Below are 16,584 nucleotides of genomic sequence, written 5' to 3' on the forward strand. Positions count from 1 at the left end.
AACCATAATTCAAAAAGACACATGCACCCCAATGTTCATTGCAGCTCTATTTACAATAGCCAGGACATGGAAGCAACCTAACTGTCCATCAACAGATGAATGGATAAAGAAGATGTGGCACATATATACAATGGAATATTACTCAGCCATAAAAAGAAATGAAACTGAGTTATTTGTAATGAGGTGGATAGATCTGGAGTCTGTCATACACAGTGAAGTAAGTCAGAAGGAGGAAAACAAATACCGTATGCTAACACATATATATGTAATCTAAGAAAAAAAATGTCATGAAGAGATTAGTGGTAGGATGGGAATAAAACACAGACCTACTAGAGCATGGACTTGAGGACGTGGGGAGGGGGAAGGGTAAGCTGTGACGAAGTGAGAGAGTGGCAGGGACATATATGCACTACCAAATGTAAATTAGATAGCTAGTGGGAAGCTGCCGCATAGCACAGGGAGATCACCTCTGTGCTTTGTGACCATGAGAGGGGTGGGATAGGGAGGGTGGGAGACGCAAGAGGGAAGAGATATGGGAACATATGTATATGTATAACTGATTCACTTTGTTGTAAAGGAGAAACTAACACACTATTGTAAAACAGTTATACTCCAATAAAGATGTTAAAAAAAAAAAAAAGAATGAAGGATATATCAGATAAAAGAAAACTGAAAGTATTTGTTTTGCCAGCAGTTCTGCTTGTAAGAAATGCTAATGGAAGTTCTTCAGGCCAAAGGGAAATGCTACCAAATGGAAACTTCTTGCCTTAGAAAAGAATGAAGACCATTGCAAATGTTAAATAGTATGAATACCAAAGTCTATGTTTTTGCTATTTCCCTTTTAATTTCTTTATAATACATATCTCTGTTTAAAAAAATATTATAACACTGTCTTGGGTATAATGTATGTTGACTTAATACAGATAACAATTATAGCATGAAAGATGGGGGAATGTGGACCTATACAATTACAGTACTTCTATATTTACATGAAGTGGCACAAGGCTAATTGTAAATGGACTATGAAAAGTTGAGAATATACATTGTAAAGCAACAATTAAAAAATAATGCAAAGCTGTATAGTTAAAAGTTAATGCAAAAATTAAATAGAATTATAAAACAAATTGTTATGGACTGAATTGTGTTCCCCCTCCCCTAGTCATATGTTGAAGTCCTAATCTTCAGAACCTCAGAATGTGACTGTATTTGAAGATGGGGGTCTTTAAAGAGGTAGTGGAGTTAAAATGAGATCATTAGGGTGGACCTTAATCCAATATCATTGATGTCTACATAAGAAGAGGAAATCTGGACACAGATGGGCATAGAGGAAAAGACTATATGAGGACACAGGGAGAAGACAGCTAACTAGAGGCCCAGGAGAGAGGCTGCAGAAGAAACCAACACTTTGATCTCTTCAGATGTTTAGCCTCCAGAACTGTGAAAAAATTAATTTCTGTCATCTAAGCCACCCAGTCTGTGGTACTTTGTTATGGAGCCCAAGCAAACTAATACACTAGTTAATACTTTTTAAAAGGGAGAAGAGGAGGAATAGAGGAACAAAAAAATCAGAAGAAATTAATTGAAAATAAACAATAAAATGACAGATCGAAGCCCAATCATAAAAAATTATATTAAATAGTAATGGTATAAACATTCTAATTAAAAGGCAGAGACTTTCAGATAAAAAAGCAAGACCCAATAATGTCCCTTCTACAAGAGACACTCTTCACATATAAAGACACAGATAAGTCAAATATAAAAGGGTGGAAAAATATATACAAAATCTGCCAACAGTCAGTGTAAGAAGGCAGGAATGACTATACTAATAGAAAATAAAATAGGTTTAAAGTTTAAAAAAAAGGGAAAATTTCAAAATAATAAAAGGGTAATTTCAACAGGCAGACATAATAATTGTAAATGTGTATGTGGCTAATAATAGAGCTTCCAAATAAATGAAGCAAAAATTGACAAAATTAAAGGGAGATATAAAAGATTCTACAATTATATTGTAGACTTTAATATTCCTCTCTCAACAACTGAGAAAACAATTAGCAAAGCCATAGACGATTTGAGCAACACTATCAATCACAATGACTTAATTTGTATTTATAGAAAATTATATCCAACTGCAGAATATAAAATTCTTCTCAAGAGCACCATAATGAACCCAACTTCAGTTTATTTACAAAGATTGAAATCATACAGGTTATGTTCCCTAATCACATGGAATTAAATATCAATAACACTAAGATATCTAGGAAAGTTCCCAAATATTTGGGGATTAAACAGAACACATCTCAAGGAAGAAGCCATGAAATAAATTAGAAAATGTTTTAAACTGAATAATAATGATAATAAAACACACAAAAATTTATGGGATGCAGTTAAAGCAGTACTTAGAGGAAAATTTGTATCTTTAAATGTTTATGTTAGAATATAAAAAAGATTTATATCTTAATTATCTAAGATTCCACTTTAAGAAATTAAGAAAATCAAATTAAAAGGAAGGAAACAATAAACAAAAATCAATGAACTGAAACAAACAATAGAAAAATCAATGAAACTAAAAGATGGTTCTATGCAAAGGTCAATAAAATTGATAAATATTTAGCTAGACTGATCAAGAAAGAAAAAAGGATAAAAGACTAATTTCCAATATAAGTCATGGAAGAGGGAACATCACTACAGATCCTAAAAATAATAAAAGGGTAAGGAAGGGAATAGTACAAACACCTTTATGACATAAATTTGACAACCAGATGAAATGAGCAAATTACTTGAAAAGCACAACTTAAAAGAATGGATGTGTGTTATACAGTAGGAAACAGCTGAACTGTCTGCTTCCAGAGCCCATGCTCCTAAGCACACCATCCATAATATAAAGGCTACTTATGAGTATTCTCATTCCTGTTTTAGTCGAACATGAAGAAATATTCTAAGTTAACTATTCAAAGGTGAAGTGAATTCCCTCTAAGGGTTTACACAGAAGCTGGGTGGCCATTGGGTGGGGGGAGGTTGTGGGAGAGATTCAAACCTCAAAATGTCTTACTTATATCTTGCACCCCTCAAATATTGGAATCATTACTTTTACAGATGTGTGGCCAGGGGGAGGGGTCAAGTGTTGGGAAGGACCGTGCATCACTTGATTGCAGCTCTTTTAAAAAAATTTTTAAAAATTAAATTAAATTAATTTATGTATTTATTTATTTATTTTGATTGCAGCTCTTGATTGTGAATCCTGGAACCCTGCTCTTGGCAATCTTGAGTAAAAGAAACTTTATGGTAAGGCTATCAGGAGCTCATGGAATTGTTGGGAAGGCTGCAGAACACAGGAGAGGAACAGGTAGGACCAAGGACACTGCAGAAGGAGGCAGAAATGAACTCACCTGTGTCTTTTAGTCACTCTGAGCTCAAATTCCAGAGAGGGAGCCCCTGTTGTCCTAGCTTGGGTCCCTCCTACACCCTCTCCTAGGCCAGAGGTAGGTCTTACCTGATCAACAACACTGATGTGGTCCCTAAGACACATACAATGGGGGAAGAGAAGTCATAGTCCTTGGACTGGATATGGAAGGAGAGATTAGAAAATCATTCATTCACTCATCCAGAAAATGTTTAATCTGTGCCTATGGGGACCAAGCTCTAGGATGGCCACCTGGGTCAGACCCAGGTAGGAAAGGTAAGAAGAGACAAATTCTGGCTGGCAGGGATCTGCGGCTAACTTTGTCCACACCCTGAGCGGGCAGTGGGGTCCAGTGGATGCCGGATAGACTTGGGTTGGCATCTCAGCTCAGCTCCTCTCTGGTGACTTTGGACAGGTCCACTCACTGCTCTGAGCCTGTTTTCTCCTCTGTGAAATGAGAATAAGAATCCCTACCTCCAGGGCAGGAAGCTGTGTGGTAGAGCCTGAAGATTATACAACTTTGGGGGATCCTTTTTGAGAATAAGGATAGATAGAGGTCTGACTGTTGCCAGTGTTACCGCACAGGCCCTTATGGGCTTTTTCCAGGGGCCTCTCTTTAACTTTAATAGCCTCAAGGTAAACCCACTTTTGCTTACCTGCAGCGTTTCTATCTTTATTTTTTTTATGATGAAATGAAATAAGGCATGTACAGAACTCAGTGCTGTGTCCTAGCACAGAAATGCTCGTTAGGAACAGCTAACAATTAAATAGCACTTTCCGTGAGCCAGACAATGCTCTAAGCACTTAATAGAAATTAACTTGTTTAATCCTCACAGTGGATTTACTGGGGAGTTGCAATTGACTACTCCATTTTACAGATGAGAAGATCAAGGCCCCGAGGGTTAAGTGATCCGTGCCACATCTCCCAACTTGTGAGTAATCTGGCAATCTGGGTCCAGGGTCCTGGCTCTTAACCACTTGGACTTTATGGCTCTTGTTGAAAGGCAGGGGTTTTTTATTACCTTTTCTTGAATATCATGAGCATGCCCCATTGCAAGAAAGTCTCTCTAAGCAAAATGAGACCTTTATCCTGTAATGTAGGTGAAAGCCCCTTTGGAACCCCAGAAGCCTGCTTTCTGAAGGTCGCACTCCTGGTGAAAGAAAACTTCTCCTCTCCCAGGGAGCTTGTGTGAAAACACTACCCCCCAGAACACATTACACGTGACCTGCTTGCCAGAGCCCCAATTCCCCGACATTACACAGTGAACTCGGAACTCAATTAACTTCCGCCTCCACTTTATATGATCTCTAATGGGAAAACTGGGCACAAATCCAGTTGTACTTTCCATGCAATTTACCTACCTGTAGAAGCAGACTTGCAGACACTGTCTTATGTGCGGAACTTGCCCCATATGGTTCTTTCCAAGGTGGGATTTGTCCTCCTATGGGGGATGACTGAGGTTGCTGAAGGGTTAACTCTGCCCATTTGCTAGAAGCACTTGGGCCGTTTGCTACAAGAAGCACCGTTTTTTTAAAAAAAAATTTCAGGGCATGGTGCGCAGTGGCCCTTGGTACAAGCAACCTCTTATCTCAGCTGAGGAATGAAATCACTTGAATGAATCACAGCAAAGAGCATGATGACCAGAGGGGCCATCTTGTTCTGGAAAAGCATCTCTGGGTCCTTACACGAATTAGAGGAGCACATATCACTTGAATGGGTTTTGCTGGAAAACATGATTGCCAAATTGCTTTAATAGGGTTGTTTTCCAGATCTGACCTTGAAGGCAATGCTTCTCCCCTCTCTCCCCACTCTCTGCAAAACTGTTAAGTCATCAAATTTGAAGGCAATTCAGAATCTTCAGTCTCCTTCAAATCCTGCAGTGGCTTCTCACAGCCCTTGGGAGAAAGCCTCAGGTGGTTCAGACGCCCTGCGGGACCTGCTTCTGCTGGCCTGACCTCCCAGGGTCACCTCTCACATTGTCAGCTCTGATGCAGCACCTCGAGTCCTGAATGTTCCCCAGGTCCTCCAAAGCATCACAAGTTCTCTTTGGTCTTCACAGCCTCTGCCTGGAACTCTCCTTTCCTTCCTTCTTCCCCCAGAATCGGTTAGTTTTTTGCTGACTCAGCATAATTCCCTCTTCTGGTAATAGCATCTCAGTCTCCTTGGGAACCCACCCTTCCCCAGATCTGTCTACATAATTTGGGTAGATGTGATCACACTACTGAAGTGGACTAGGACCCGCCCCTGGCATATATATATATATATATATACATACATACATACATATCTCTTACTGGTTCTGTTTCTCTGGAGCCGGATTAACAGCCTGCTATTTCACAGCATTTACAAGTGCAAGCTATTGTACCAATCCAAGATTTTCAATAATTCTTAAGAATGAAATAAACAACAGCTTCCTAGGAATAAAATCCCTGAGTGAGCTGGACAATGTAGATTGACATACCCACACCCCCCTTTCTTCTCCACTGCAGGGTCTAGAAAGCTGCAAACTACGTTTTCCGGCCCCTACCCCATCCCCCTTTAGAGGGTTTCCTCTAGATTCTACCGACAGGAGGCGTTGTGGAGTTAATGGAAGGAGGGAGAGAAAAGGGGCCATTTTCCCAGCTCCTGGTGATACCTCCGACAGGTGACAGTGGCAGCACCAGCAGCAGCAGTGGTGGCAGAGTGACATGTGGCTTCTGACCCTGCCCAGGCAGCTGGTTCCCATCAGCAGCAGACTCAGAGGCATCATGCCTGTGGACTCTGGTAACTCACATCCTCCGTTTCGTTCCTCCAGCCCGGCCAACACCTTAATAATCAATTCCCTGCATTAAATTCCCTCAGTGAAATACGAGATTGGATACTTACTGATAAAATGAACTGGTGTAATACACACTTTTGGGTTATCTACCCTAGCCCATGGTCCGCTTCGCTGAGAACATCCTCTAATGAGCCATGGAAGGAATCCCGGAAGCCAAGTGCTCACCATGTGGCTCCCCCCACCCCCTTCTTTGGCCATTGCTGACTCACCTGATTGAAGACGAACGGTCAGATTTGTCCTCCAGGGAATTAGAACATGTGACCCTCAATCACTGAGTGGTCGCTGCTATTGCTCAAATTTAAAACAGGTCCCTATGTTCAGTGCAGCAGGTCTCACCTGGGCTGACACTGTCCTCTATGGCAATGTCTGGAGACGTTTTCTGGTTGTCACAACTTGGGAGGTGCTACTGCCATCTAGTGGCTGGAGGCCAGGGATGCTGCTAAACGTGCGGCGATGCACAGGACAGCCTCCACCACCAAGAATGAGCCAGCCCCAGATGTCAATAGCAATGATACAGAAGCTGGAGGCTTGGAGGCGGCCATGCTTGCCCACATGCCTGCTGGGGAAAAAAAAAATAGCGGCAAGTGAAGGAGGAAACAATGCAGACACATGCAGGTGGTGGTTATACAGGGAAATTTTATTCTCTAATTAACTGATTCCTCATGAGCCCTCTTCCACTGAAAGAAATTTACTCTTATCTCTATTTGGTTAAAATGTTGTCTAGTGAGAATGAATGAACCACAGCTTCATGAAACAATATGGATAAATCTCAGCAATAAAATGTCACGTTTGAAAAGCCAGACCCTTTAAATTACTGACAATATAATATTAGTTTTATAAAGCTCCCGCCAAGCGAATTTTTTACACATGTTGCTTAGGGAGACATACATATTTGATAAAACTATGACATAAAAAGTTGAAAGGTAAACACAAAATTGAGAACGTGGTCCCCTTGGGACAGGGTGGAGGGAGGCAGGGAGACCGGTGGGAGAAGGGAGAGTATAGGGTCAGTGGTGTTAGTAATATTTTGAGGGTTAACTTGGATACTGGGTTCACAGACTTTTGGTTTATTCTTATACTTTATAATGCATATTTTTACATATAATTTTTTGCATGAATCAAATATTACAGGGGCCAGGGAACTCTGGCCCACTGGCCAAAGCTGCCTGTGGCCTGTTTTTGTAACACCTTCAGGCTAGGTTTGTTTGTTTGTTTGTTTTTGGGGGTGGGGTACGCGGGCCTCTCACTGCTGTGGCCTCTCCCGTTCCGGAGCACAGGCTCCGGACGCGCAGGCTCAGCGGCCATGGCCCACGGGCGCAGCCGCTCCGCGGCACGTGGGATCCTCCTGGACCGGGGCACGAACCCGTGTCCTCTGCATCGGCAGGCAGACTCTCAACCACTGCACCACCAGGGAAGCCCTAGGTTTGTGTTTTATGATTTTGAAATGGTTAAGGAAAATCAAAAGAATATTTCATGACCCTTGAAAATTATATGAAATTCAAATTTCAGGGACTTCCTTGGTGGCGCAGTGGTTAAGAATCCACCTGCCAGTGCAGGGGACACGGGTTCGAGCCCTGGTCTGGGAAGATCCCACATGCTGCGGAGCAACTAAGACCGTGTGCCACAACTACTGAACCTGCGCTGTAGAGCCCGCCAGCCACAACCACTGAAGCCCACAGGCCTAAAGCCCATGCTCTGCAACAAGAGAAGCCACCGCAATGAGAAGCCCGTGCACCGCGATGAAGAGTAGCCCCCGCTCGCCGCAACTAGAGAAAGCCCGCATGCAGCAACAAAGACCCAACACAGCCAAAAATAAAGTAAAAAATAAATAAATAAATTTAAAAAAAACAGCAACAACAAATTTCAGTGTCCATAAAGTCTTATTGGAACACAGCCACGTCCATTTGTTTACAAATGCCTAAGGCTGTTTTCTGAGTACGACAGCAGAATTGAGTATTCATGATGGAGACTGTATAGCTTGGAAAACTTAAAATATTTACTCTCTGGCCCTTTATAGAAAAAGTTTGCTGACCCCTTAAATATTACCTTAAAGATGAAAAATATTTTTTCAATAAATTTATTTATTTTATTTATTTTTTACAGGCTCTAGAGTGCAGGCTTTGGTAGTTGTGGCGCACGGGCTTAGTTGCTCCGTGGCAGGTGGGATCTTCCCAGACCAGGGCTTGAACCCGTGTACCCTGCATTGGCAGGCATATTCTTAACCACTGTGCCACAAGGGAAGTCCCAAGAGAAAAATGTTTAAACTATTTTATAAAAAGAGTCTAATCTGTGATTCAAATACTTCTTCTAGGTAATGCTCAGCTGTTGGGTTAATCAGGTCCCCTATTTCTGTGTCTGCTCTGCCGAGATGATCTCCAGTTGCTTGGGGGCAGGGTGAATGCAGCTGCTCCGAAGGGAAGATGTCCTTGCATCCACAGCTTGTCCTGCTGTCATGGCTCCTTGGGCCCCTAGAGGCCCTGGGGGTCTCCACAGTGGAAGCTGATGGCTGATGTAGCAGGACATCTGTTCTTCCTCAGCTTGGCCAGAACCTGACCATTAACTTGTTCTCTGCTTAGCTTTGGGACTCTTTGAGCCAAGCCCCTCCCCGTCTGAGTGGCTGCTGTGCCTCCCCTTTACCCCCAACCCTCATTGGCCTTCTGGCCAGGGCAGTCCACCTTCCATCCCAGGCTCTGCAGTGAGTCACGCTGCCCTCACCACCACAGGTACCATAACACATGTGCTAGATTTCGACTTAGCTGCCTTCTGAGTCCCAATTTATGAAGCCACAGGGACTGCCAGGTCTCATCCTTACTATGTAGGAACCAGGAATAGCAGGGGAAAGCAAAAAGCCAAGGCTGCCCTTGGCTTCACCAACTTGCTGCTCCATTTTCACTTCTACTGTGACATCCCTGGGTGTAGACAAGTCAGCAGGAGGAAGCCAGGGAGTTTTTCAGAGTTGTACATGGAAATTGAGGCTCCGGAGCCTCAGTTTCTGAGCCTCTTCCCTCAGACTCGCCCACGCCTGTCTGATGCAAGGCCCCTGTCTCCTAGCCCAAGTCCATGGCGGAAAATGAAGACGCAGACATCCTCTTTTCTCTCCTCTCCGTCAAGTCATTCCTTGCCCCACCTGGTGATAATAAGTCTCCAGGCTTGGATCCAAGGTAGGAAGCTGCACATAGAATGAGATTTAAAGGACAATATCCAGGTGTACATTTTTCTGCAAATAATTGCAGAGAGGAGACACTGTGTTGTGCCAGAAGGAGAGATGCCATTGTCTTCGCCCCAATAGGTTTTCATTCTCGTCTTGGACTTGCTGAGGTGGGCTGCATGTTCGGACTTTGGAGTCCATAGAACATCTCTGATTCCTTATAACAAATTCCTTTGTTTGGTTTAGAAGGGTCCCATTGCAACTTTAATTTTCTCTTACTTTCAATAAAGAGCCGACCTAACCCAACCCACCTCTCAAAGAATTCTGTAATGCAGTCACATCTTTTAGTAGACATGTCCTTGATGAGGGGAGGCGAGGAAAGTTCTTCCTAAGCACTAATATTTCACTGTTGATGGTGTCTTTAAACACCACCCTCCCACCCCAGCACACATAGTTACTCAGACATTTGGTCCCGAATTAAAATCAGTTTCTCCCCTTCATCCTCAACTCTTCAGAGGTGTTGAATGATTTTTAAAGTAGACAGTCTGGGAGAAATAATGAAAAAGATTAAAGTGTATTTACTCAACAGACTCACATGCAGACAGATGGAAGACAAACAAAAAGCCTGGCTCAAGGTAGCAAATCATCATGGCAGCCGTCGTTTCTTCAGATGCTGCTGTGTGCCGGGGACTGAGCTGAGTTTGTGACACACTTTAGCCCATTTAATACCATCAACATGGGATCTAGCTATTACTATTCTCATTATATAGATGAGGAAACCAGGGCAGAAAGGGGTTATATGATTTGCACAACCTGATCCTGTAACTTGCGCTGGAAGAGCTCAAATTGGAACACAGGTTTGGTACCAAACCCTCAGCTCCTTAGCATGTGGCTACGTTGCATAAAGTATACACCAGAGGTCGCAAACTGTGCCCCGCGGGCCACCTGATTTTGCAAAAAGTTTTCATTGGAACACAGCCACACCCATTCCCTTATGTATTGCCTGTGGCTGTTTTTGCGATTTTTAACAATGGCAGACTCAAGTAATTGGAAAGAGACTGTCTGGCCTGCAAAGTCTAAAATATTTACTATCAGGCCCTTTACAGAGAAAGTTTGCTGACCCCTGGTGTATACAATATTTTATCAAGTGTAAAAAAGCAAACCACAAACTGTAACTATATGGCTTCCCCCCAAACGCAATACACGGATAATGGTTAAACAAGGCCAGGAAAAAAAAATGTGTATATATGTTTAAGCAAATGGATTAAAGATGTGGTTTTTTTCCCCCTGAGGGGTGGAAAGGCTTAAAGTTGTTCTAATAATAAATAAAAATTCAAATTAAGAAGTCAATTGATTGGAATTTTTAAAAAACTGAAACAAAAATTGGAACATCTCTGCTTGAGTTGGATGGTGTTTGTGAAACACAAGTGTAGTCTCCTCGGGTTAAAACTCAGCCCCGCTGCGAGATGATCTGGCTCTTGCTAACTTGTCAGGAGAGAGAAGAATTCGGGGACATCTCAAAAGGCAAATCATTGCAAAATGTGGGAAACACTGAGATCAAAGGTTCCCGTCTGCTGGGGAAATCTGGAAATTTTTATTGTCTTGGAATTGGACATTTTGAGTTTTCCATGGATAACCTGGGAGCAGGGCTTGGGGGTGGGTGGTCAGGAGAAGAAATGGGTGATGAAACTGCCCAAACAGTCTCGTTCAACTACTTTCTTCTTAGCTCGTTTTGCTGTAGCTTAGGGGGAGTGTGTGTCTAGAAAGAAAACATAGGCAACGTCGTTGGGAACACAGATTCTGCTACTGATGAGCTGGGTAACTCTGGATGTGACATCTCTATTGTTGCATTCGAAAAATGGGGAAAATAATAGGGTTCGGGTTAGTTGGGAGTAAGTGGGATCATGCTTGTAAAATGCCCAGAACAGGGGTCTGGTGCAGACATTTCTTTTTATTATTTTTGAACTTTGTCATTCATAGATGGATACCAATCTCAGGCCACAAACTCAGGTCAGAAACAGATGCCACATTCCTTTATGTTCTATACATCAGTATTTCACAAAGTGTATGAAAAACTCCAATGACTTAGGTGAGAGCAGGTTTTGATGTACGGACCTGGCTTTAGATAACATTTACTCCCATGGAGAGAAATGTATCCCCTCGTCCATTCTCCGTCCTTGGGGTGCTAGTCTGTCTTAACATATAACACTGACCCGTGTTTTTTGGTAACAGAGGAAAGGGCTCAGGAAGGCAAAGATACTTACATAGAATTTATTAACATAGCTTGACCCTAATTGGATATCATTTGTCAGTTACCTCTGCTTAAGACAGGGGATATCTTAAAGTGATAGCTCTGTTTTGATTAGTGACATGACATTCTTTTTAAGAATAACTTTGTCAAAAGAAAATGTAATATGGATTTAAAGAGAATATTAACTAAGTGTTCGAACAACTGGTTTGTTCTCATAACGTATATGAGGTGGTTGTGGTTATTATGGTAAAAACCTTGGTTGGGAGGTAGTGATGCCAGATTTTGCAAGAATACAAGATGCTCTGTTAAATGAGAATTTTAGATAAACGGATAACTGTTTAGTATAAGTAGGTCTCAAATATCGAGGGGAGGGTGGGGAGAGGGTGCTCAAGAGAGAGACAGAAGTAACAGCTCCCAAAAGCTTGCTCAGCTAACTTCTTCTAAGCAATATTTGGGGCATACTAATACTGAGAGATTTTTTGCTATTTATCTGAAATTCATATTTAAGTGGGCATCCTATAGTTATCTGGCAACTCTGCATGCAGGTGGTTTGCTAATGATTGAAATTTTAGAAATGCAGCTCTAAATCTATCTCATTTCCAGTCTGTCCTGAGCCTGGAATTGGACCCGCACCTCTGGATTGTAGGAAGATTTGAGGTTCTGGAGTTTGAGGTAGTACCAGTCACTGGTACACACTGGTTGCACATGAAGGGTTCACTGTTCCAGCCCATAGGGCCCCTTTACATATGGTGGCTCTGATGCCCCCTTCCAGGTCTGGGGCAGGAGACCTTGGCTGAAACGCGGAGCTAAAGCGACAGATGTGGAGGGTGGTGGCAGCCTCCTTGGAAACCTACCGTATCCTCAGGGCACTGCCAGAGAGCCATCCCTGGGGCTCTGGAACCAACAGAATTCTCTCTCTCTTCTTTTACCCAGCTTGGGGAAATCTCTTCTTAGTCTAGAAAAATCCCAATTCTCTATAAATGGGCTACGGTTTTTGGAAATAAAATCCAGGAAGCCTTGCCACAAAAATCTCCTGAAACAAGGTCTCACCGAGCCATGTGAATGGGGGAGAAGAAACATGATGGAATGCATGAAGATTCATAAAGCAAATATCTGAAACAGCCAGCCTTCCAAAGGCAATTAGAAGCCACCACCAAACAACCAGAACGGAAACTCCACATCATGTCAAAGTAGGCCACAGCTTTTTTGCCCAAGTCCAGCATGGAGTATCTCTCTAGATGTGCCTGTCTTAGGGATGCTGCCTCCCTTTATCCCAAGAGATTGGGAGCCAGCTCACCTGAGTTAGATCATGTGTTAGCTGAGTGACACCGGGGAAGTTTAAACTCCCTGGAACTCAAGTTTCCTTATCTGTAAAATACGGCTCCAACCTTACAAACTGGCTTATAATGAGCATTAAATGAGTTAATACATGTAAAGGGCTTAGAAGAGTGCCTGGTACGTGCCCAACCACTCTCTTTGTGCTAGCTATTATTTTTCTCTTTCGTGCCAAAATACTTTCATGTCACCTTTCCAGGGGACCCTCGATATTATTTTACCAACATGTTTAGGTCTATTAACAATAAACACATACTTGAATTTTTTTTTTTTTTTTTTTTACAGATTGTAAGCATCTTCACATTCAGTAAAGGGGCTAATGTACAAAATAACTCTGCTAGATGGGGATTGCTATCTCCCCATTTCACAGATGAGAAAAATGAGGCTAAGAGAGGTGTGTCAGTTATCTATCGCTGTGTGACAAATCACTCCAAAACTTACTGGGATAAAACAACAACGATTTCTTCTTTCTCATGGTTCTGGTTGGATAGGCAGTTTCTCTGCTGATTGACCAGGGCTTACTTACCAATGTGGCTGCATAGCTGGGAGATGGGTTGAGGCTTAAAGGGCCCAAATAGACTCTCCCATGTCTGGATGGCTGTTGACTGGGGCACCTTGATCCTCCTCCACAGAGTGTCTCATCCCCCAGAAGGCTAGACCCACCACCTTACGTGATGGTCTCAAGGTTCCAAGAAGGTGAAGGCAGAAACTTCAAGGTCTCTTAAGAACAAGCTCTGGAACCCCACATCATATTGGTTGAAGCAAGTCACAAAGTCAAGCTCAAATTCAAAGAGGTGGAGAATTAGACCGCTCCTCTGGACGGCAGAAGAAGCAGTCATGTTGTAAAGGGCTGTGTATGCTGGATGGGAGGAATCTGTGGCCATTAAACAATTAACCAGGAGAGGGCTGGGAAAGACAGGAGCAGGCAGAGTCTCAGGGAAAATATTTTAAAGAAGAGGCAGTGGCCTGTAATTCAATTACAATTCCGAGACACGTCTGGTGTCATTTTGTAGCCAGGGCCTGTGGTTTGCTCTGGCTTGGATGCCCGTGTTTGTCTATTCGGGCTGCTATAACAAACTACCAGAAACCGGGAGGCTTACAAACAACAGAAATTGATTTCTCACGGTTCTGGAGGCTGGAAGTCCAAGATCATGGTGCCAGCAGATACCCTGTCTGGTGAGGACCCGCTTCCTGGTTCTCAGCTAGTGCCTTTTTGATGTGACCTCACGTGGCAGAAGGGGTGAGGGAGCTCCGTGAGGCCTTTTTAAAAATAATTTAATTCAATTTAATTTTTATTAATTTATTTTTGGTTGCATTGGGTCTTCGTTGCTGCACGCGGGCTTTCTCTAGTTGCAGCAAGCGGGGGCTACTCTTCGTTGCGGCGCGCGGGCTTCTCAGTGCGGTGGCTTCTCTTGTTGCGGAGCGTGGGCTCTAGGCGCGCGGGCTTCAGTAGTTGCGGCACGTGGGCTCAGTAGTTGTGGCTCGTGGGCTCTAGAGAGCAGGCTCAGCAGCTGTGGTGCACGGGCTTAGTTGCTCCGCGGCATGTGGGGTCTTCCTGGACCAGGGCTTGAACCCGTGTCCCCTGCATTGGCAGGTGGATTCTTAACCACTGTGCCACCAGGGAAGTCCCCATGGGGCCTTTTTTATAAGGACACTAATCCCAATCCACTCCCAAAGGCCCACATCCTAATACCATTGCCTTGGGGACTAGGATTTCAACATACACATTTTGGGGGGATAGAAACATTCAGTCCGCAGCCATGCCTGTGTGCAGTCTCTACCCTCAAGCTGGGGTCCCTGTTGGGTGATATCCTGTGGGTTCTACTTTCTCTGGGCTGAGAACACTCCCTCTATTTCTTGAGAAGCTCTAATTTTTTAGCGTTTGAATTACCTTTTCAATGAAAACTTCTCCCCTCAACAACCTTCAGTCATTCAGTAAACACTTTGGGGGCTTCGAATACAATCTTTATAGTGACAGCTCCCTCTGCTTACCTCCAGCCCAGACTTTTCCCTGCATTCCAGACTCGGTCCCCTACCGTCTACTCGACATCTGCTATTGTGTGTCTAGAGGGCATTTCAAACGTCATGGTCCGAACTAACTCCTGGTCTGACCCAAGCCAACATCATCTCTCACATGGCTCACTCTATATAGAATCCTCAACTAGTCCCCCCTCCATGATCTATTTTCAATACAGTTTCCTGAGTAGTCCTATTAAAACCTAATACAGGGCTTCCCTGGTGGCGCAGTGGTTGAGAGTCCGCCTGCCAATGCAGGGGACACGGGTTCGTGCCCCGTTCCGGGAAGATCCCACATGCCGCGGAGCGGCTGGGCCCGTGAGCCACGGCCGCTGAGCCTGCGCGTCCGGAGCCTGTGCTCCGCAACGGGAGGGGCCACAGCAGTGAGAGGCCGGCGTACCGCAAAAACAAACAAACAAACAAAAAACCCTAAAACAGAACTTCCTGTTTCTCTGCACAGAACCCTCCAGCTGCTTCCCATCCCATTCAGAGTAAAAGACAAAGTCCTTATAATGGTGCACAAACCCTGAATGGTCTTTCCTTGCCAATTCCCATCACTTCTCTGATGCATCTTATCCCACTCCCTCGGCTCTAGCGACCCTGAAGCTGCTCCTTGGAAACTGTAGGGACCTCAAGCTCTTGGTCCTTGCTATTGCCTGTGCCCGAATGCTCCACCCCTGTAAGATGGCCTGATGCAAAAGCTGTGACCAGCAATCATCTTCCCCCGGGGGAATTTGAATTTGAAACTAAGCTCATTGGTTTCTTGAGAGCAATTAAAATGATGATTCCAAAATTCTTTTATTTAGTCATGAATAAAATTAAATTTCTAATCAGAAGCCACACATTTTTAATTGCAACCTAAGAAAAAGGGAAATTTTGAACTATGAATGCAAATCCTTCAAAATACAAAGCCTTGAGCCAGCCATTACATTTGGTTATCTACATCAAGGTGAAAACTGTTGGATGCTTGTTAGTCAGACCTTGAAGACTTCAAAAATGTTAATGTAAGCAGGGTGGATGGGAAGGTTCTTTTCTCAGATTTATGCATATATTCTATAACTTGTCCTCATAAAATTCAATTCAACTGTATGTTTTTTTAATGTAACCTTGAGTTTGAATTTACAAACCAGCCTCTTAATATTTAACTCAATGACAATGACTTCATTGATCTTCTTAATCTCTTGGACTTAGGGGAAAATAAAACCTATTTTCTTCCAGGTGTAAATTACAAAGCAAGTAAAAATAAATTATGGTTAGAGCAGAAGGAACGAAAATGATCTCCACTTTCCCCACCATGTTCAGTAGCATCAGTAGTGGAAAAGGCAGAAAGAGGTGGGTGACGGAGGGGCCTGATGGCCATTCCTGCTTCTGTAACTAAACCCAAGTTTTCGGGGAACACAACGGATATTGCACCAGATGGACTTGAGTTCAAGTCCCTGCTCCTGCCTTTTCCAGCCTTGTGACCTTAGGCCGATCGTTGTACTTCCTCTCTGCCTTTCTCTCCTCAACGGCAGAAATAATGTCCTTGTGTCAAGGTGGTTATGGGTCTGAAATGAGATAATGCCTGTGAATTGTTTACTTAGCACAGAGTGTGGCCCAGAATTAATTGTTAGGC

This window comes from Physeter macrocephalus, chromosome 14 (genome assembly GCF_002837175.3).
Source record: "Physeter macrocephalus isolate SW-GA chromosome 14, ASM283717v5, whole genome shotgun sequence".
Lineage (NCBI taxonomy): Eukaryota > Metazoa > Chordata > Mammalia > Artiodactyla > Physeteridae > Physeter > Physeter macrocephalus.